The 20,866-nt window shown below is 42.1% G+C and overlaps 1 long non-coding RNA gene across 4 annotated transcripts in view; it reads left to right on the top strand.

The window, feature by feature from the left end:
• The first annotated feature begins 660 nt into the window (after positions 1 to 660).
• LOC120384593 overlaps positions 661 to 20,866 on the top strand; it is a 45,094-nt gene continuing 24,888 nt past the window's right edge. The window contains exons 1-4 of one of the 4 annotated variants that reach the window (XR_005588969.1): positions 661 to 804; positions 1,312 to 1,431; positions 10,360 to 10,529; positions 17,958 to 20,173. This is a non-coding gene — a long non-coding RNA (uncharacterized LOC120384593). Of the gene's footprint in view, positions 1,432 to 10,359; positions 10,530 to 17,957; positions 20,174 to 20,866 lie in introns of those variants that run through there. The other 3 variants (XR_005588967.1, XR_005588970.1, XR_005588966.1) reach the window with 3 other exon arrangements.

Below are 20,866 nucleotides of genomic sequence, written 5' to 3'. Positions count from 1 at the left end.
TGCTTTAAGCTGCCTTTGTGGTCACAGGCTTACAGCAGTATTGCAAAATATAGGCTTGGCCAGCTCAGCCAGACTCTTATTAGGCAGAAGGGAAAAGGAGAGGGATAGGAAAGAGAAAGTAGTAAGGCGGGGAAGATAAAGAATACATAGGAGGGATAAGACAAAGTCTCACATGTCAAGTGGAGTTTGGCATTCAGCTGGAGATGGTGGAGTTGACAGTGTCCCTCTCCCTGGCCTGGTCTGGTCAGGACTTTTCTCAGGATCAGGATAACAAAGGTCCAGGCTTTCAGAAGATGGTGATGTAGCAGCAATGATGGTGAAGCTCACTCCAGTAGCCAATTTTTCCCTCCAAGTTTCTTTAAGGACACCAAAAAGGAGTGATGAGTGGGATAGCCCATGCCCTCATTATTTTGTCCGCCAATTAGGCCTAATGATCTCACATACTGTGATGGAGTATATTAGACCCAGAGGCCCCCTGCTGGAGGCCTTGTGGTCCTACCACATGGCATCCCAAAAAGGAGCTGAATCCACCAAGCAGTCTAAAGATGCTGCATGGGACACAGGCAGTCAGGAACAGGCTACAGGGAAACAGCCAATCCAGGCCTAGCAGGGCCTTATAAAAGGAGCTGGAGTGGAGAGCAGAGAGCAGTTGCTGCTTGGACTGAGAGACGTGAGGATGGTGTTCCTGGTGGGCTGAAGGGACTGTAGTACCTTGGACCGAGCGGTTGCTGGCAGGGACCAGGAAGGCAAGAGGGAGCTCCTGGCTGGCTGTTGCGACTTGGTAGCTCTAAGCCCCAAGACAAGGTGAATAAGGTGAAGGGCTGTGGAGAAGTGGCCCAAGGAATCATAGCAGCATAGTGTGGACAGTTCAAAGGGATACAGCAGGCTAGTGCTATTCAGAAGATTCTTGGGCTGGAAGCCAGAATAGTGGGTGGGCCTGGTTCTTCCTCCCCGCACCTGCCACAGGTGGAGTGGCCTTAATCCCAGAGAGGTGAATTGAACCAAGCCCTGGGGAGGGGAGAGACACACCCCAAAGAAGGTCAATGATATTGAACTGTCTGGATTTTGATACACTCCCGGAAGGAGACCTGAACTGTTTAGTGGCTCAGCTGGAGAGCTCAGCCCAGAAAGGGTGAAGACATCGTCTCCAAGGAGGGAAGCCTGGAGGTCTGGCTCAATACTGGGGCCGGGACTGTTTAAAGACCTGAGCCCAGGGACAGGGTTACAGTTAAAGATGGTGTTGAGGGCACCAGAAGGACCCTGTTGGGCTGATACTGCAGAATGGGTCTGCTTTGTATATTTTTCACACAGACTGTATGTTACTTGGCTGGAGGACTGCATCACTGAAACCGCCTGAAAAAACACCGACTGGGGTCACCACAGGCTGAGAGAGGAACAGACGTGCACCCGGCCAGGGGGTGCTCTCAAGAGGTGAGTGCCACTCTGTTACATATACCAATTCTGGTTTATTAATTTTTGGTCCTCATTTCATCTTCTTTACCAGGCATGATCTTAACAGAATCCTTGAGTTATATCAGTAAGCAATTTTGTTTGGACTAATTCAATCTGCCTTCCGTACCTTTTCTCATCCACATTCCTTATCGTAGGCTATTGCTTACTGTGGCATTCCATGAAATTTCACTAACTTCTTACAGATGAGCTCACAATTGCATAAATTTGTAGGCCCAGCTGTCACAAGAGACCCTAACCCTGAATCTGGCCCTGCTTGAGGTAGCTTTTGGAAAGATGGCATAAGAGATTTTCACAAGCTCAGAACATTCATCAGTTGGTGAAAGAGGTATGGCTTTAATCAAAACACACAGGAGTTTGTGTGTGTGCCTGTTACGTTTCTAGTTTTGAGGCCTAAGCTTGCTCTCTAAGAGTATGTCTGCACTGCAGCTGGCAGTGTGCTTCCGAGCACAGGTAGACTGACTCATGCTAGCTGTGTAGCCACGCACCTTGGGCTAACTAACTGTTTATGTACCCACCTGGACCAGTTGAGTACGTACACAGGTGGCTAGCCCAAGCTGTTGCACATGCTACTCCAGCTACACAGCTATTTGTAGCATGTCAGCTCCAGCAGAGAGAGTGTGTGTGTGTACGTCTACACTCTGGGAAGCATATTCCCAGCTGCAGTGTAGACATCCCCTCTAAGAGGCTAGTCCTGCAAGGCGCTGAGTGTCTTCAGCTCCCATTGCCTCAAGACAGAAATACACCTTTCCACATGTTTGTTACTAGGGCCATGAAGTACTAAAAGCATGTAAAGTGCCCTGTAGATAACATGAATGAATGCTGTACATAACACTGGTGTTTCTCCATTGCTCCTGCTTACCCATTTGTATGCCCGGTTGTTAAATGGAATATATAAGGCAGCAGCTGAGTAGGGCACACCATTGATTGGTAACCAACATTAGCCGAAGGTCAGTGCTAATTACTGTGCCTCATTTGCATGAGGAGTTTTGAAAGATGGAACCTAAAGTGTCTGTGGCATTTTCTGCCAACAAATTACTTGGCTGACAGGAGGATGTCACTGCTCATCAATGCTGATAGAGTGTTAGTTGGTACTTGTGCAATTAAGGAGGATGAAAATATTGCCTCAGAGAGTTACCTTTCTGGGAGTAATTACTGTAGGTGTCAACAAGCACAGAAAAAAGAGGCTATATTTACTATACACATGAGTCAAGGTTATGAATGATGAGACATTTGCTTAAGATAATCACCTCTGCCTCTAGCCCACCAATCAAGTCTTTTTCACCACTTGTTTGCAAAAATCTTACTGCTGCTGATTATTCTAACACAGGGAGAGCTAGAGAACAACATCTATGGTAATTAGGCTTTGCTGAGGAGCTGCACCATGAATATTTTCTTTGTTAATTGAAACATAGGAGTCAATGAAAGATTCATACTTTTTTATTACCTTATCGTACTATCTTCCATATAAACACATCACAGAGCTGAGGTTTAAGATCACTGACTACACGGGATTGGGGGTGGGGGGGTTAAGAAGATTTAAAAAAGAAAAATGAGAGGCATTTTTCAGTTTGGGTCTGTAGTCAGCTAGCCTTCACCCTGGGCAAGGCCAAAGTCTGAGTCTCTTGCCCCTCAGTTCCCTACAGGATCCCACACTCCTGGGCAATCCCACTGCTCCTGGCAGGAGTTCAGCTCACTCCTGGGGTTCTTTCTCCGTCCAATTACAATCCAACTGCCTCTATTCCCTGGTGGTGCTCCCCAGGTCCTCTCAGAGGTCATTGGCTGGGAGCAGCCTTCCAGGGCCCGGGCTTGCAGTGTCAGTTTGCCCCACATAGGTTTGGCAGGAGGGGAGGAAAGGTTAGCAGCTGCCTCAGACTGAGCTCCCCTTGCTACATCAACATTGGGAGATGGGGGAACCAGATGTACTTTCCCAAGCTTTACTGAGAAGCGAAGTTCAGTGACATTTAAATGATCTTTGGGCATCTGAGTTAACATTGCACCGAGATTAATGGGACAGCTCACACTTCTCAGAGCTATTAATTCAGGCTCTCTGCCGACTCGGGGTTGATGTCCTTGCATTGGTTACACTTGGTTCATGGTTTAAAAGTTTGCTTTGCCACCATAGCTGCTAAAGACAGTTTGTTAAAAAAAATTAAGCTATAGGTTTAAGTGAGAGGGAGAATGGTGGCTTTGTTAACAGTGACAGAGATTGTGGGTAGTGGAGAGGGATTTGAGGGAAAGATAAGGAGTTTAGTTTTAGCTATATTAAGTTTGACTTAGATGGCAAGACACACAGGCGGAGATGTGTGAGAGAGGTTCACATGTAAATTTGGAGCCAGATCAGGAATGGAGTGACAGATTTGTGAGTCATCACCATAGAGTTGGTAGTTGCAATCGTGTGAGTGGAACAAGATCTCTTAGAAAAAGTGTGTAAGGAGAAAGGGGTAGAGATCCTGCTGGAGCCCACTGACGTCCTCAGCCTTGCTGTCATGGACTTACCTGAGGAGGCACTGAAGGAACAGTGAGAAGGGAAATGGGGCCATAGTGGAGAGACGTCAGCTTTCTGACACTCTGCAGAATGTTTTACAGAGCAGCATAGAGGTACGTGGTGTTTAGAAAAAGCTAAAAGATAAGGACCCTCACATGGAATTTACAATCTAATTCTGGCAAATATGACGATCTAAATTGCTAATCTAAACATGAAAGGGTGAAGATGTGATCAAAGAGGAGATTCACTGGAGCTAGCTCCTCTGCTAATCCCCATCCACAGGAAAGAGGGTGTCTAATGAACTCATTCCTTGTAGTGACCATCTGGATGCACTTGCTGTAATCAGTCTTCATAGGTCCTTGGACCAAGCCCTGTAGGTTTACCCTTAATTTGGAGAGTTAAATGTTGAGTAGTTATAAGTCATCCCATGCATTTTATCACCAGCTTTTCCATAACAATACATAACAGTGGCTTTAACCTTAGCACCAACAAGAGAATTAACAAGCATCAGCATGGAAGAAGTAGGGATACGTTATTGAATTACAAAGTATTTGTATGGGCTATCAAGGAAAATGGCTTTTATAGAGATAAATCCATGTCCGTTGCTTTTGGTAGGTGCATTATTTATTTTCCTTCTAAGAAAGATGGAAATATTTTCAAAACTTTTAAGCCAAGGTTGCAGGGTAGCATTGATTAGTCCTACAAGGGGAGAGTTCATTCAACAGATCGGAAGCTAAAAAGAGGTGAGGACACCCTAGTCTAGTCCTGGGTTCATTTCCCTCCCTCACCACATACTGAATGACTGGGCAAGTTGTTGACCCAGATTGGAAGTTTGGAGCCTAAGTACCTTTCAGGGTCTGGGCCTCAGTGCCTTAGTTCCCCATCTGCAAAATGGGGATGATACTTCCATGCCTTTTGGGGTGTCATGAGGATAAATATATTAAAGACTGTGAAACACTCAGATACTACAGTGATAGATCATTGGAAGTGCTCAGATACTACTTATAGATAGATTGCCTGCCACTCAGGTAAACTTTTTCCCCCCCAAGCTACTATAAACAAATTAGGTTCATCAGTAAATAGCCTACATATGTTACAGATTGATAAACACCGGACCCTGCTGAAGTCCTTAAGTGCCTGTCTCCATTTCCAGTTTTGTGTTTGCTGATCTGATATAGTGAAATATGCAATCAAATTACAGCAAATGACACATTTCAAATGAAAAGACCCTATGGCAGTTTGCAACTCTAATGCATAAAAAAGTATACTTGATTTTTTTTTAAGTCTCTTCATAAAATAAAAGGTGCTCTCGATACACTGTTTATTTTATATTTGATTAGGAAGAACATTAAAGATCTATACTAAGGAGCAAATATCTGCCGGGGACATTACTCTTAGAGTGAAGCTATAATTTGTCACTTCGTTCTGTTAGATTAAAAGCAGCATGGCTGCTGTTGAACTATTATCCAGAACCACTCAAATGCCAATGGTTTCATTTTTAAAACCTTTTGCATTTCTTTGGGTTTCAGTAATCCTTCTTCACCCATGGCTGCTCTTTTTTCTTTCATTCTATATGTAGAGGAAATTAAAAAAGCACTTATGCCACGTGCCTTGAGCAGCTCCTGGATGAAGAGGCAGTATTCTTTTTCTCAACATGCAGGGAATGGTGTGTGTAAGTCAGGGGCGGGCAAACTTTTTGGCCCGTGGGCCACATCAGGTTTCCAAAATTGTATGGAGGGCCACTTAGGGGAGGCTGTGTCCCAAACAGCCAAGCATGGCCCAGCCAATGCCCCCATCCGACCCTCTCCCCCCGCTTCTCGCCCCCTGATGGCCCCCCTGGGACTCCTTTCCCATCCAACCCTCCTTGTCCCTTGATGGTTCCCCCAGGACTCCTACCCCATCCATCCCCCTTGCTCCCTGTCCCCTGACTGCCCCCGGACCTCCCGCCCCTGACTGTCACCCGCCGCCCCATCCAACCTCTCCTCTCATTCCTGACTGCCCCCTGGGACCTCTGCCCCATCCAACCACCCCTTCTCCCTGACCGCCCCCGAAAACCCCTGCCCCTGACTGCCCCCTGCCACCCCATCCAACCCCCTCCTTCCTGACTGCCCCCAGAACCCCTGCCCCCATGTTCCCCACCCTCTGACTGCCCTGACCCCTATCCACACCCCCGCCCCCGACCACTGTATTGGGAGATTTTGGCAAACCAGTAAATTGCCTGAAACCACTATGGCTTATTGCTAAAAGTGGCCTAGTCAGCAGGCTTAGCTTAACCAAGGCAGGAAGGGAGAGGGTTTTGGGTGCCACAAAAGGGCAGCTTGACTCCACGTCCTTCCTGATAAGAATTGTGTTGAAGTTGCTGATATATGCATTTTAGAAGAGCAGGATGTGCCCCAGGAATGCCTACTGGGGCCTCAAGGCTGCAAACTCTGGAAAAACCCACACCTGGTTAATCAATAATCAGAAGGAACCTCTTGCTTGACCAATGAAACTACTAGCTTAAGAAGTTTTCTTTAAGGGACCTGTCATTGTGTTACTAATGTATAAAATAAGGGGGAAGAGTTGGGGGATGGGACTCTCTTCAGGACTGGACTCTCCCTCTGGATGCATCTTGTGTTCCCCACCCGCAGAGGGACTGCCGCTGTGCCACTCGAGAGCAACACTCAGCTTCGGTAATTATCGAGGGCTGGGGATGTTTTACTAACCTGTTGTGGACGTGTGTAAGTGCTTGAGACTAAGTAAAGTTTAGCTTGAAGTGAAAGCACTCTTGTGTTGTCCTGTTTGTGCCAGCCATCTATCGGTCGGACGGCCGTGTCTCCCCAGATTTATTTCCTGACACCATCTTGCATAGAGTAAAAGTTACCAAGAGTTTTGGCTTGAAAGAACCCCGGGTAACTACCACCACCCTGAGCTCTCCTGCCCTTATTCCAACCCTCCTTGCTCCCTGCCCCCTTACTGCACTGCCTGGAGCACCGGTGTCTGGCAGTGCTACAGCCGCACCGCCCAGAGCACCGGAACAGGCAGCCACGCCACCTGGCTGGAGCCAGCCACACCACTGTGCAGCACAGAGCACGGGGTCAGGCCGCAAGAGTTTGCAGCCCTGTCACCTGGAGCATTGCGCCAGTGGCACAGTGAGCTGAGGCTGCGGAAGCAGGGGGAACAGCAGGGGAGGGGCTGGGGGCTAGCCTCCCAGGCCAGGAGCTCAGGGGCCGGGCAGGAGCATCCCGCGGGCCACATCCGTAGTTTGCCCACCTCTGGTGTAAGTCCTTAATGGTGTGTCCTTTTGTTCTGATTTAAAACCTGGTGGCATGGCGGTTGGTAGCACACCACTGGAACCCAAGGTCGCTGATGAGGGGAGACTGATGATGGAAACAGTTGTAAGCGTGTATGGTAAACACAGTAATTCTTGAATACGACATCAGACCTGTCTTTTACTGATGCCTCAAAAGTGAATTATAACTTTTATTACAGTGCCCACCCGCCACCACCACCACTTTAAATGATGGCACTGTTCTGATTTCTCAGCCTTTCCTCTGTGACAATGTAAGGCTGTGCCCCTGGGTTTGTTGTCAGCACTGGGACCTCTAGTTCTAAAAGCATGAACCTGAGCCACCAGAACTAAAGGACCCACCTGTATTAGCCAGAGCTATAGCAGCTCCATCAGCTTCTGCATATGGTCTTAACCACCACTTGGGTGGGGTGGAGAGCAAGGAAGAGTGCTTTGCTGAGCAGGTCTGTGATACACAGAGAGAATTATCCATCCCACCCACCTTCCTTTTCTCTTTTCTCTGGCTGAAAGGGCTAAATGGGCAACAAAATGATGCAGTGCAGACTGTAGAGCAGGTAAAGTTGGATGGGGAGACCAGTTCCTCCTCCTGAAGGGGAAAATCTTTGGTTCAGTTAGTCTATTTTCCCTATTATCAATCAATGCAGATAAGGAATACAACCCTAATGAGAAAACAGCAGTGAATTCCACTCCCCAGCTGGATGTGTTAAGCAAGCCGGGACAGCATAAGCAGCGTAGCCCAGCACAGGCTAACTAAGGGTACGTCTACACTACGGGATTATTCCGAATTTACATAAACCGGTTTAACAAAACAGATTGTATAAAATCGAGTGTGCGTGGCCACACACTAAACGTTTATCGGTGGTGGTGCGCCACGGTCCCGAGGCTAGTTGATTTTTTTCTGAGACTGTGGTGGCTAGCTGTAGCTATCCATCCTATCCCATAGCCTCCCCCGCCTTTGAATTTCCTTGTTGAGATCCCAGTGCCTGATGCAAAAAAATCAAAAAAATGGTTCTGGGTAATGTGTAAAATGTCAATCCTCACAAAGAAAGCAAGCAAAGCAGCAGCGGCATTTTTTTTTTCTTTTTTCCTTCTGGCAGATGCCATGATGCCAATGGCAATCAATCATGGAGCCCGTTTTTTTCCTTGTGTCACCATATGTGTACTAGATGCCGCCACAGCAGCAGCAGCGCAGCAGCACAGCAGCAGCATTTTGCTTTTTTTTGATAGCAGAGATGAGATGGTTATCAGCCATACATAACCATCCATCATACCATAATAAGATGATTAATATGATGATTGTATAAAGTCCTTTGTTTGTTCCATTTGCTGCTGTGGTGCTCCTGCCTGCCCTGGCGCTAAAGCAAAAAAAATAAAATAGGAATTGGGATCTCTCCCAAACTGTAAAAAAGGTATCTAAAATAGAATCTAAATATGAATATGTGTACTAGAGAACCACTGTAGAAGAGAACCAGAGCAGAACCAGAGTGTCAGACTGTGCTCTGTGTCATGAGCTGTGCTGATTTGTGATTCTGTTCTGTTCTGTTCCCTGTGTCTTCCTGGGCCCTCAGCTTCCTGTCCCCCCCATGTGTGATGTCCCAATAAGAAAAGTGATGCAATAATAGAATAAGGAACAGTGACAGTGAGATATGAGTGGAGGGAAGTGAGCATCCAGCTGTCCAGCTACAGTAGACAGTAAGAGGAGAGGAGTAAGAGTGGAGGAGAGGGAGAGGACAGCCTAGCTAGTTCAGAATCTTTCTTCTTTTTTTTCTGGTGGGGGGCTGGGGGGGCTATGCCCCTCAGCCCTTGTACAACGATGGTTACTGGCCATACTGTACCATCTACCAGGAAAAATTAGGACCAGGCAGCGAAAGGCCCCCCGCACGCCTTAGCTAGAGCCCATGCAGCAGTCTCTTTTGCTGCCCCCTGCCCCATGTGCCTGGCTGATGGGACGGATACCAGACCAATAGATACCACCAGCCAGCCAGCCATAGGCCAGGGGCAGCGTGATGTTGGTGTTAGGCTGCACCATCGCTGCACAGTTCAGTAAAGAGTAAAGATATAAAAGATTCAAGAAAGAGTCAAGAGAGTGTTTTTTTTCTGGGGGGGGGTGGGGTGGGTGGGGTGCGCATGGGCCCCTGACCTACCTGACCACTGTTTTGACTTTTTTTTTTGACCGCAGAAAGATTGAAGCTCAGCCATGCTTGCTATGAGCAGCAGATGCTGAACTGTGGAGTCCATTCAGTCCCCCAGTCCATGAGCTCCCATTTGCCATCTTTTCCACGCCATTTGTGTCACGCAGCAGTGTGTGTGTGCTGATGCATTTTGTGCATCTTTTAAAAAATATTTTTTTATTTTTTTTTTATTTGCGAAATTATTAGCGCTGATAGAACTGATTTGCCTGCGATACGTCTCCTTCGCATTGTTTGCGGGAACTCTTTCTTTTTTTTTTTTTTTTTGCTTTTTACCACATTTCCACGATCACACGCTGGGCAAACCACGCTGGGCAAAAAGGAAATCCAGGCTGGGCAAACAGGCTCTGCTGTGTCTTTCGGGTCAGGGGTCAGTGGTGCTGCTGGTGCACCAGCCATACCGTGCACTGTGGCCTACCGCCGTCTGCACCGACGATGTATCCTCCCTGGGAGCACTGCCCCTTATTAGGTAGGAGTATACTAGACTAAAAGAGCCTAAAGTTTTTATATATATAGCAATTAAAGGTGGGTTAAAGGTGAGTTTAAATTTTTTATAAAAATTTTTTTTCGCGTAGAATCACACTGGCAGCAGTAAGTAATCAAGTGGAAAGGGGGACAGTATGCCGCATAAAAGATCTGAGTGAAGTAAACTGCTTTTGTTAGGAGGGCCAGGGAGACAAACTGGTTTTATGCAGATGTTCTAAAATCTATATGCTCTTTCTAACCCCGCTTTTCCCCTCACCAAACACCCACAGTGCTTCCTATTCTTTTCTCCTCTCACCTTAATTCTGACATAAGATTTCTTTAGATAGTAAGTAATGGAAAAACTATAGTCTGGCAGTCAGGAGTTAGTTTTTTTGCTTTTGAATGTGATGTAGAGCAGTGGGTCTCAAAGTTTGTCGTACCACGTTCCTGTTTTACAGGTTTCAGGATCACCCTCCCATGTGGCCAGTAAGACAGAAAAAGGCAGTCATGATCCTCTACTGGCTTGTCTGAAATTCCTAGGTTGAGAACCTAGGCCTAGGATGTGTGAACAGAGTGTGGTTGTTACCTGCGAGAAGTCTACTCATTCCAGTATGAGAATCAGAGAGAGGTGAGGCATTTAAATTAAGTTGGATTCATGTTAATATTGCCTTAATGGGTGATTTCCTCACTGTTAAGTGATTTTTGTTGACAAGAAATGTGTTTTGAGTAACCTTGGCTCTAAGAATGTGTCTACATTAGGGATTTTTTTCACCAGTCTAGTTACTGATGTATTTACAATAGTACAGGCGCAGTTTACTAATGTAAAGTGAGGCTTCCATTATGTTCCTTACCCAAGCTAATTACATTTTTGTGTGTGTGGATTGAGAAGAGCTTCCGCTATAACTTCAGAAGCTGAAGCCATAGGTCTCAGTAGCGTCAATAGTCCATGAAGTTGTACTATCTTTATTTAATTTTCCACTTGTTGAGCTGTTTCGCTTTATGCACCTTAAATCCATTTGCTATGAGTCATCTATTCACAAACCTCAGCTACTGAGAACGACCTTATTTTTGTGACTCAGATAACAAGAATGAAAATTATTCTTCCTGGTTCTGTGCCTGCAGTACTGTAAGTGAACAAATGGTATGAAGTGTCCCATAATAATCTTCCATCGTAGTCCTGTGTGGTCCTTCCTTGAAGTCACGTACTGAGACAATTACAGTAGTACTGTACCTAGATTGTAAAGCCACTTTTTATCTGCTATAGATAAGACTTCCCAATTTTGGTGTAATTTGATTTTTATTGGTGAAAGCTGCCTGACATAAAGTTTCAGAGCCAGGTAAACTTCCTTCCCTTACCTACCTAGAGTGTCATACAGGCTTAAGTTGCCACCCACAGCTGTCAACTTTACTCTGCTCCTTGTCAGTTCACATTGCAGGTGGAGGGAAGCCTGTTAGTAGTGTTACAAAGTGCTGAAATGTATTCCATAAAGAAATGCCTCTGTTTAAATGGAATTACGGTTATTTAAATGAGACATCCTCCCACGTAAACTCTTAAAAGGAAGGAAATGCCAAATGGTGAGAAATCTCTTAACCACATCCTAACAGCTATGGAGCACACTTCCAATGACAGTGACAGATGCCACATCTTCACAAGGAACTTTCTTTTGCCTCCAAAAGACCGGACAGAACACCCTAATCTCCTTTGCAGTACTCTCAACCTTAACGATTTAAGTAAATATTCCATATACACAGCATACCATGCAGTGTGTTATATGTTTGGGAGCGGGGGAATCAAAAACTAAGCTTGTATAGCAGAGTCTGTATGGCAAAACTATGCTGATGGGTCAGTACAAGGACAGGTGATATGTTGTGGACATTGAAATCTTGGAACAACAACGTCCCTGCACACTTGAGTTTCAGAATAGTTCATAGGTGCTGGAACTAGGAATGTCGGGTTGCTCCCGCACACCCTGGCTTGAAGTGGTTTCCATTATATACAGGGTTTTCAGTTTGGTTCAACGGCTCTCAGCACCTCAACTATAAAAATTGTTCCAGCACTCCTGGAATAGTTTGCAAATGCAGAGGAATCAAGAAGCACATAATAAGTTTACTGAATAAGATGCATTCCAGGCAGGGCTGGATTTAGGGGAAGGTGACCCAGTCAACTGCCTGGGGATGCTGGGATTGGAAGGCTCCAGGGTTGTGGAGCTGTTTTTGTTATTAGTGACGAAAAGGAAAATAGAATGTTTGAAGTAACATGTTTCAGGTCTTCCCTATGTGGATTCATTTTTCACTAATCTCCTAGAATGTTCTGGATCTTTGGAGAATCTCATAAGCTATTCAAATGTTTAACAAATGGAGGCGGGGCACTGAAGATGCTCCTCGCCTGGAGTGCCATTTGGTCTAGGGCTGACCCTGATTGCAGCCTGTTGAGCACCTCACATTCTTCAAGGGTATAACATATCACACATATATAGATCCTAGTTAGCTGCCAAAAATATACAAACTTTGTAAAGTCCCCTTAGCATTAAGAAATATAGTAAAAACTAACCCCGAGGGTAAAATTATACGATGTTGAGTACAAACAGGCATTAGTTGTTTGTGGTAACTGTGTCCACCCACTATGGTCTATGATCTCTTATCTTAAAAGGGTCAATTCTTCCTTTGTGAGGCAAAACCTGCTATTCACTTTAATGTGAATTAAATATCTCTTTGAATGAGAGACCTAGCCTTTCAATAATTGAACAGTGGTGATGCAGATTTATGGATTTTATATTTTATGGCAGTCTGAAATTTTATTGAATCTACAACATTAAGACAAAAGAACAGATTTTTCCAAAAGGAAATTGATATGTTACCAGTGCTATGACAAAAGAAAAAAGTCCCCCCTCAATCATCTTCCATCTGGGACCCAAAACCCTACCAAATTCCAGAATCCTGTGTAGCTTAAAAAGATTTTGGAACTGGAGGTCAAAACAGGAATCAATGAGTCATTTCTGTTGGTTCTTTAGTGGAGGATGCTGTGGACTGGAAACTGCACTTTATTCACCCACAAAAGGATATACTGGCCAAGATTTCCCTGGATTTATTTCTTTAAAATCCACCTCACTTTAACTTGTGCACACACAATATTTTAATTAATTATTTGTATTACTTTAATTCCTAGAGGCCACAGCCAAGATCAGGGCTAAGCACTGTATAGACACATCACGAGAGACAATGCCTCCCTGAAGAGCTTACAATCCAAATAGCCACAAAGGTGGGGAGGGAAAGAGGAAGTATTACGATCTGCGTTTCACAGGTTAGAAGCCTAAGTGCCTAAGAAGACTTAGGCGCCTACATTCCTAAGTCACTTTTTTTGAAAATGGGTCTTTAGATGTCCAAATTACTTATGCCTTGCAATGCTGAATGGAGCAATGTCTAAATATCCGTAAAAATCTGGGTCTAAGTGATTTGCCTAAGCCCACACTGGCAATCTCAGGCTGAACTAGGAATTCAGTTCAGGTGTCCTGTGTTCCAGTCTTGTGACTTGTCCACAAGATCATCCTTTCTTCCTCTCTAATAAACAGGGGCATCTTAGAAGGTCTAGGAATACAGAATAGCCACTTGTGTGCTAAACCTATGAAAGGCAGTCTGACAAGCTTTAATATAGCCAATAACTTTGGTAATTAAACTCTTGGAATTTGTTACTAAAAACTCTGCTTCTGAGGAGCAAAATCACTTGAGTTGTCTGACGAGAATGTTAAACTCAGATTAAGAATTGAGAATTTTAAATAAAAATCACAGCGAAGATATTCATGAATTTGCAAAAGTAGAGTGACTACTCTGAGTGTCATGTATTCACATTATATTGGCACATTAGCTAGATGGTTATTGAATAAGCAAAGGAAAATGAATATTTCTATGACTGATTTGCTCTGCATAATTATAGAATCATGGGATTGGAAGGGACCTTGAGAGGTCATCTAGTCCAGTCCTCTGCACTAAGGCAGGACTAAGTATTATCTAGACCATCCCTGCCAGGTGTTTGTCTAACCTGCTTTTAAAAATCTCCAATGATGGAGATTCCACAACCTCCCTAGGCAATTTATTCCAGTGCATAACCACCCTGAAAGTTAGGTAGTTTTTCCTAATGTCCAGCCTAAACCTCCCTCAGTGGTATCAGACAAATATCAGCCCTAATTTCTGAATAACATAGGACCTTGCCTGTATGATACTACAATATGATACTGGATTTTATTTCTGTATGAATGTTAATATTAATCTTAATGACAATTTCACTAGAGTATTTAATAATCATGTTTTATTCATGAGCTATATGCTTGCCAACTTCTCATAGAGTATGGTGGTATGAAACAAAATAATTGCAATGGTATAGTAGACTCTTAGTAATGGTACTCAACTTGTTAAGTGTATAGTGTGGTTCACCCTGAAGGATCTCAAAGCACTCTGCACATTGTTGAAATGAAGCCAAGCTTGAACTGCTTGGATATAGATTAAGAAGTGCTTTTTCCGTCATTCTGGGTGAAAGGCAATAAATACATTACTACTGCCTTCTCCCGTGCATCATTCTGTATTATTGCTATTCATTTGTAGAGACACTTTTCAGATATTACGCAAGTGTGTTTGCAGAAAACCCAGGCCCTCATCCAAAGCCCACTGAAGTTAAAGGGAGTCTTTCCATTGACTCCAGTAGGCGTTTGGATCAGACACTATGTGAGAAATTTTCTCACTGATCTTTTTTTATTTATTTATTTATTTATTTTCAGTCATTGTGATGGTGCTTCTTGGGGGCAGCATGCTCAGTAATTACAGAACATACTAAAGTAGTTCAGCTTTGATATCAGACTTGCAGAGCTGAATAATTAGAATATAAGCACTGAAATGGTTATTTTTAAACATTTCATTTTTGAAGGATGCCAGAGGTACTTATGTAAGTGCTCTCCCTGAAAACTATTTTCCATGATTAATGCTCTCACGTTGGCTTTAATCTGTTGCCATGTACAGCAAAAAGACAAATAATGTTTATGTTAGCCTGGCTCCTCCCACCATTTCCTAAACAACTGCTTTTATGCACTACAGGCAGCTTGAATCGTGCCTAATTACAAAGTTCTACATCTGCTTTCAATCTCTGAGCTAGCACACAAGGTTGCTCTTGTGCTGGTGGGCACACAGTGGTCCCATTAGTTTGTTTGTTTTTTGGATTTTAAATGATATATAAACATGCACAAGGACAACATTATAACATCTGACATCTGTCATACTGTACTTAGCAGATAGGAAGAGATTCCAGTTTCCACTATTAGCTATGGACATTTGAACTTTACCAATACAACCATGAAGTTGTATCCTAATCAAAGAAATTGAACAGTGTTGGTGCTAATTAATGTAATTTTATTATATTTGTAATGTCTCCCCTTTTCCTCGGGGATTGGTCTGCTATTTGTTTCCATCTGTACTAATCATGCCTGGCTAACGAGCTGAACCCCCAACTGCCCGTCAGGTGGGTTGAATGAATGATTGTTGTTAAATTAAATTTTGATATTTATTGGTCTTGCTCAATTTTTGTTTCCGTTGGAATCCTTACTACTAATAGGAATGCATAGAATGTAGCCATCACTCTTCATTTCAAAATATTTTATGTTGTTAGTACTTCTGAGTCTTCTCCCAAGTCTCACAAATACTTGACTTTTTTCATAAAGCACCTACTTCTAGAGTAATGAATGTCTCCTTTCATGAAAAACAAATGTTTCTTGCCCTTCTAGTTGTGAAGAAAACTTTGAAAATGTGACCTCCTTAGAGGCCCCAAACTCAGAAGGTAAATTTAAAACAACAAAACCACTCCCAACTGCCCCCCCCATATTATCTTTTTTAAAATCTCATGGAGTTTTAGATGCTTGAGGTTGGCAATACTGTAGCTTTGAAATATCCAAAAGGACACAGTCATATAATAAGATGTGGGTCTGAGGGGTTTTCAGTTTTTGAATGAATAGCCTTATCTGCATTACAAATAATATGAACTTCTAGATCTGTAAGAAATTAAACAAAACAAAACTAGAGCCAGATATTTCAGAGACCAGCACCCAACAGTTCACATTTAGGCACCTTTATAAGTGATAAGTGAATTTTCACCAGTATTTTTTTGTCTAAATATTGGCTTTCACAAAATGAACACTTTCATGTCCATTTTTGCTGCAATGTTTTAATTTTTTTTCTGTCAGGAAAACAGAAGCAAAATATTTCTTTTTGTGTTGGCTTATCCAAAATCAGAACATTTGACTTGTTGAACAGAATTGAAATATTTTGGTTTGGGTCACTTAGACATTAATCTATGATTGCTAGACAACATTTTCTGTGGTGCACCACAGTCCCGCCTCTGCCTAAACCACCGCAGTGCATTGTGGGAGACTGCATCCGACTCATGGAAAGAAAAGAGTCACGAAGCCCTGAGGTGGATCAGGTGGACATAGTTTAATGTCCAACTGAGCTAGGCAGAAACCTTTGAACAGTTCTGAACAATTTCTATTTGAAACTCTTATTTCATGAAAAATTCTAATATATCTACAAATGTTGAAATAGTGGAATTTCCCACAAGACAGAAATTTCAGTTTTTGATTTGCTCTACTCATTATCCAGTGACTCCCTGTATTCTCAGTAGGAGCTGAGTACTCATGAAAATTTAACTACTTTATTTAGATGTCTAATTGGGTGATGAGCTCTTTTGAAAATGTAGCCCCAATTGGAGGTGCTAAGCACTTAAAAATCTGGCTAATAATGAACTTTTCACTATTTTTGCTGCCTGCTTTTTACATTGTTCTCAGCTGGAGCAATAAATATTAATAAAAGATCAGAGCTGAAGTTGGAGATGAGGGAAAGAAGAAAGTAATCAGAATTCTATCTTTAATGTCTGAGATCTCATGAACCTCAAGGTATAGACATTCCTATACATCATTAGTATGTTGTGAAGCCCAATTTTCCAATGAATTATAGCATTTGTTTGGCCACTTATGAATAATGCAGCCATCCTAAACGTAAGATGAATTTTTTTTATGCCATACTCATGTCTGTCTTCTCTCTTTCATATGTGCATGTAATATAAAAAATGTATAGATTTAAGGATAGGATTACTGTTCGGTTGTTTTATAGATGTGACTTATGCTGTGGCAGTTCATAAAACTATTATGTTTTCTTGACTATGATGCTTGACTACAAGGATAAGAAATTGATTGCTAGGGAACGCAGAAAGTTAACAGACAACTATTTTATTTGGGTCATAGTTTTCATGTGCCATCACAGAATAAAACATTACTCTACATTTGTACAATCAAAGCATGGAAAATTGTCTCTGTAGAAAAAAAGCCGTAATAGATAAGTGGCAGAATTGGCCATAGAGAAAGCATTATCATTTAATAGGTCAGTCTTTCTATAAGCAATACAGAATGGATCAATAACAATACTCTGCATGGATGAATGCAGGCGTAAAACTATTTTTATCATGAGAAAGCATTTGTATGTAAGAAAGTGACTTGAAACTGGGGGAAATGGTTAAGGAATTAACTTCCATTCTCTTAAGAAAACTAGTGATGACTAAATGAATCAAAACACAAATTTCAGGTTCGTGCATGTGTGAACTTTAAAAATGTTCAAAACCCAGATGCAGCTCAAACTCCTGTGGCATGATCTGTCTCTGATAAAACTTTACCTATCCTCTGCATAGCACTTCTAAAGAGATTAGGAGAATAAACTGAAATCTCTGGATCATCGCAAGAGATTTCAGTACAGAGCAGCGAGAATTTACCCAATATCAGGTTGGATCTGTTAAGTGTGTGTGGGGGGAAATAGCTCATATTTCCAAAGTGTCAGGAGACATAGATGGTAAAGACAATATATGTAAGTCCCTCTTTTCCTTTTCTATATGGCAAGTAAATAATTCACAAGTCCATCCAGGGGAGTCTCAATGCAGTATCCATGTCTAAATCCAGGCTCAAATTTTCATTCAGGTAATTACCAATCAGTTTTTACTGCATCTGTATTGCCATTACTTTTTCTCTTCTAGATCATCCAACCCCTGTCATGTGTAGCAAAGTTGTCTTCAATGAAGTTTCACTACTACTTCCTTTAGACATGAGGGCACGTTCTTATTCCAAAGAAGACTCTAGTATGCCATCACCTCCCAACCATTGAAAAGAATTTTTTTCATGCAAGGATCCATGGCCAGCAGCAATATTTAACAGTTTTGAACTGGGAGCAAAGCTAAAACTACCCTACCGGGCCACAACATAAGGTATAACACTAAGTTCTGGTGAGTAACTGAATGATGTCCCGTATGTTCAAAATTGTGTCTTAAAAGAAAAAACAATTTAGAAATTAGTCACAGCTATTGAATCAGGTTGTCTCTGACAATTGTTGACGGTCCAGATTAATAGGACTGTCCAGTATCTGTCCTTCAGAGATGTAGACAATTATTCAAGGGCATTTTCTTCCTGGTCAAATGCACATGTTGAAGACATGGTAGCAACCTTGCAGCAACAGAAGTGATTCTGCAGATTAAGATTATTTTGCAAAACAAATCACTGCTTTTCTCTAACAAGCCAGATTTGGTCAAGAATGGACTGGCCTCAGGGTGTTACTAGTGTAAATGTAATTATGAACTTTCACTGCTCTGGTAGCATCTTGATAAAGAATGTGCAAAGGTAAGATGCCTTTAGCACCTTACTTGATCTCATAGGATTTGCTAGGTTCTTTGGATGTGTACGTACTCCTCCCACATCAGAAGACTTGAGCACATAACCCAAATGTTGCAGAATACGATGCTCTGATAGCAGAACTTTCCTAGAAGCAATCAAGTCCAATGGAAAAATCAAGGCTGTCAGTACTGTTTTTGTGCGGAGTTACAATAGCGTTCTGGATTCGCTCCAGTGCATCCATAAGCTAGCAATGTCTGTTAGTAAATGGATATGATCTTTGTACATATTAGCCATATAAAAATATCCTCAAATTATACATGTTTTGAGATTCAGATATCATGAATAGCATAGACTTATATAATTCCTGGAGGAATTTCCCCAGACACATATGATGATCAGTACCATACGTTCAGAGAATTCTAAAACTAGTTCTGCCTGCATATAAAACCAAATGCTCACACTATAGTACATTGTCTTTAAACGTTGTGGTCTAGACACAGGACTGGATCTAAAACCCTTGGCTGCTTCATTATCCCCAATCTCAGTCACTATATTACCAAAAAAAAGTATGTACTAGGCAGTAGGAACAAGATCTCTCATAAGTCTGGCACATCATAAACCCAAATAGTTGCCTGTGTTCATACCTATGTAGTCCAATTGTGTTATGTTACAGTTTCTCTCTGTTTTTGCATCAGATATAAAAGCTTTGAATTTTATGAATGCTGCCAGTATTCAGTCTATGGACAATGAGTAGTTACGCTTATTTGGTGGATTTTTCCATTATGAAAATGTGAATAATATGAATAGAAAGATATTTAAATTGAATATAGGAGCTATGTCAAACTCATTCCTATTTGAGATGAAACCTCATTTCTTTTCCAGCCTTATCTTATTGCCATTGCTGAAGATGATCCCTCTTCTAAAATACTTGAATGATAGCTCTGTTCTTCTTTTAACATCTTCATTGACAAGCCTTCATATACAAAAATGCTGATACTCTTGCAGACTTCTGAGCCATTTTCCTTCCCTTTAGTGTACAGTTTTTGCATTATGTAGGCTTGTTCTCTTCACTATGTAACCTTTTTGTTTTTACTTGGTAATATGATTGTTTTTAAATTGTCTAGCATTATGAGGTTCTTTAGCTCCATTTAAGTGACAGTGTGTCCTACCATCACATTCTTCATTTTTCTCAGTGATTAAATGTATAATTTATTTTAAACAAGGTAAGGATTCTAACTCTGATGTGAGGAAATGTAGTTAAAGCTGCTGCTTCATTCTCAAATCACCCTGTGGTGTGTAGGCACTCTATTAAGAAAGCCACAGAACAGCAGGTAACCTTTTATCTTATGTTTCTGCAATGTACATACCATATGTGCTACACAGTCCACTGCATACGCTATGTAAGATCACCCACTGTTCTAGAAGCCCTGCTGTACTGAGGTACAACCAGGTGAGCTAAGTGTGGCTTAGCGGCCTGACTCAAATATATTTGTAATTCTGAACTCTATATTTCTCAATCTGGGATGTTAAAACAACTTCTTTTTCTTAGAGCACTTCCATTCTCCATTTTAAATGACTTGTTTCTGTTGAATCGGTTTTTCTGATTATATCATCTCATCATTTGTATTAAAATCTGTCTAAGTAAAGCTTTTAAGATGTGAAGTAGAGATACTCTCTACAAAGTTGATATGAACTTATTCCTTTCAGTGGCTCATTTTGTTCTTCTTGTTGACAAAGACAGAGACCTTGAGTACAGACACAAACTTCACTCTTGATGTTGTTAAATTAAATACTGATGAAGTATAGTAGTATTGTGGGGGTTTTCCAGACCTTTTCTACATCAAATACGGTGGATTCCCAGCACTGCTTTATCTGGACAAGATGAAATCAATTCATTGTTGACTGAGTGCAGTATAAGAATGTACATACATCATCCCTAACATATTGTACATTGATTACTAGGCAACCTAAGTCACTAACAATATTATAACATTTTAGAATGCAGAACTCTGCAGTCTCCTATAATACCACAATGCCAACTTTTTCATTGCAATTATATTCATGAGGTGTTGTTTCAGTATGAATTTTGGAATCTGGTTACATGGGAAATAGCAGATTACAAATACTTGGCTGTATACTTATCCTCTACCATTGCTTTATCTCTAAAATAATTCAGTGTTACTAGACAAACAGGTAAGGTTTTCCCTCTCCTTTCACTCTTGAATGTTAAAGCCAGTAAGTACTATTGAAAGTGTGTTGCCAATTTCTAAGCCTCTTT

Source organism: Mauremys reevesii, linkage group 1 (assembly GCF_016161935.1).
Source record: "Mauremys reevesii isolate NIE-2019 linkage group 1, ASM1616193v1, whole genome shotgun sequence".
NCBI lineage: Eukaryota > Metazoa > Chordata > Testudines > Geoemydidae > Mauremys > Mauremys reevesii.
The sequence above is the reverse complement of the archived record's forward strand: the minus strand, read 5'-3'. Positions and strand labels throughout refer to the sequence as shown.